Source organism: Vicia villosa, linkage group LG5, assembly GCF_029867415.1.
Source record: "Vicia villosa cultivar HV-30 ecotype Madison, WI linkage group LG5, Vvil1.0, whole genome shotgun sequence".
NCBI classification, from domain to species: Eukaryota; Viridiplantae; Streptophyta; class Magnoliopsida; order Fabales; family Fabaceae; genus Vicia; species Vicia villosa.
Window position 1 is genome coordinate 54,721,895 of NC_081184.1, and position 2,579 is coordinate 54,724,473.

General features: G+C 38.5%; 1 non-coding gene across 1 annotated transcript; it reads right to left on the minus strand.

The window, feature by feature from the left end:
• Window positions 1-1,611: 1,611 nt before the first annotated feature.
• Window positions 1,612-1,717, minus strand: LOC131608420 (small nucleolar RNA R71). The gene has a single exon (XR_009285682.1). It is a non-coding gene; the product is annotated as a small nucleolar RNA R71 (small nucleolar RNA).
• Between the last annotated feature and the right edge of the window lie 862 nt (window positions 1,718-2,579).

Genomic DNA, 2,579 nt, shown 5'->3' on the forward strand with positions numbered 1-2,579 from the left:
GGGGTTTGGAGCACTTTGGTTGAAGTTCATCATACCGCATTTTCATTTCCGCATTTAATTTCCTTGTACTAGAACCAAAGACTCCCGTTGGAGTAGGTTTTTTATTTAATCACTTTTATTTTATTTATTTCTCGCTCTTATCATAGCCTACACGTTTTGTAGGCTCGCACTATTTACTTAATCGCTCTTATCATAGCCTCCACGTTTTTATAGGCTCGCACTATTTACTTTCTTGCTCTTACCATGCTTACAGGTTTTTATAGGCTTGCATTTATTTCCATGTCTGGCTAATTTTACAAGAGTTAGAATGTAAGGATCGTATCACGATCATGTTCCGATGTTATACTAATAGAAACACTACTGGAGATGTTTTAACTTTTAATACTAGTTTATTGTGTTTAATATTTATGGGTAAGATTGAAATCCGCCCATATTTAAGACCAAACCAGCTTAGTTCTTAACCAAACGAAAAGAGCGAAAGCAGTTCGTTTGGTTGACTAGGGATTTTTGACACATTTTTAGAAAATGATTTTGAAACTATTTTCTCACGTGTTTGTGGGTTTGAAATTTGATTCTTGGCCTAAATCCAAGAATCTCTTTAAGTTAAATCTTCCAAGTTAAAATCACTTTTCTACTAAGACAAGTAATTGATTTCTTAAAAATAGTTTCACTACTTTAACGTAATGCGCACTGTTCATATGTGACAAATGAATGGTTAGACTTAAAGAGTAAACTCGATTCTTAGTACGCGAAAGCGACAAGTTCCCGTTAAATCGTTCGTTACTATAAGTAGAAAATATTTCCTCAAAAGTAGTTCTATACATGTATAACTGGAACATTGTCTGATCTACGTGATTTAAATTCGATCCCGTCGTTTTTATCTGCTATATACTTTATCCCTTTAATTTCCTTGCACTACACTCATTCCATTATATTGATTTACCTTAGATAAGCACCTTAGCAATAGAGTTGATAGATTGACGATTGGTCTCTGTGGTTCGACAATCTTGTATATTACTTCGATAGGCTGTGCACTTGCAGTTTATTTTGGACTATACTTCAAAAGCCCGTCAAGTTTTTGGCGCCGTTGCCGGGGACCATACTTCGTCAAATTTTGTACCCTATTGTTATCCTGTTTAGACTAAGGTTATATTTAGTCGGTAAATGCGTAGAAATCGTAGCACCGGTAACTTAATAGATCCTTTAGTAGAACCTGAATGTTACGCTTGAGCACACTTCTTTATACGCAAGTTAAAGAAAGTTATGGCCGAGGACCGTAACCAAAGACCACTTAAGGAATTTGCCCAACCATCTAACGAGGAGCCTAGTTCTAGTATAGTAAACTCAGCTATTACAGTTAGTACCACAAAACAAATTCGATGGTCTCTCTACTGAGAACCCAAATCAACACCTAAAAGTGTTTATCCAGTTAGCCGACACCTTGAAGGCAAATGGTGCTTCACCTGAAGCAATTCGGTTGAGACTATTCCTTTTTTCCCTTAGAGGTAAGGCACACGTCTGGTTAGATTCCCTTCCAGCCAACTAATAACAACATGGGAAGACCTTAGGAGAGTATTCCTTGCTAGGTATTTCCCCCAAGCAAGACCCCCTGTCCTTAAGAACTGGATCACTAGGTTCGTTAAAAACCAAGGTGAATCACTTTTTGAAGCCTGGGAGAGATATAAAGACCTTTTAAGAGCATGTCCGCACCATGTTCTAAAGCAATGGTTAATCATACACACCTTGTATAATGGACTCCATTATAACACTAAAATATCTATCGACGCTGTTGCTGGTGGTGCGTTGATGAACAAACCTTACCCTAAAGCTTGCGCCCTAATAGAAGTCATGGCCCAAAACCATTATCAATGGGGAGCAGAACGAGCAATAGTGGAGAAAAAGGAGGCCCAAGTAGTAGTACATAAGATAAGTTGCCTGTATATGATGAATGCCAAAATGGAAGCCCTGACCCTAAGAGTAGAAAATATGTTTCAAAACCCTGCCACGGTGGCTGCAGTCCATTCGGAATGCGAACTCTGTGGAATCCCAAGGACATCAAACCTCTGATTGTAAACTATTGAATGGCTCTAGCTCAAAACAAGTTAATTATACCCAAGGAAACCCATTTTCAAACACTTACAATCCTGGATGGAGGAAACACCCTAATTTTTCCTATAAAAATAATAACCCAATCCAACATCCTAGACCCTCTAGACCACAAGGGTTCCAAACTCAAAAACAAAACCAACCTATGCAGGTTATACCACCGAAACCCATTCTTAGGGAGATGCTAGAAAAGTTCATTCTAGCCTAAACTCAGCAAAATAAAGAATTCCACAACCAAAACATTCATACGAATGACCTAATAACAAAACTAGGAACCAAGTTTGACCAGATCATAACCCATAATAAGATGCTCGAGACTCAGATCTCGCAAATAACTCAGACACCAGCCGCACAAACTACACCTGGAGGAAAATTCCATGGACAAACTCAACCCAATCCTAAAGGGCAAGCAAACACCATTACCTTAAGAAGAGGAACCACTTATGATGTACCTTGAAACCCAACCTTGAGCG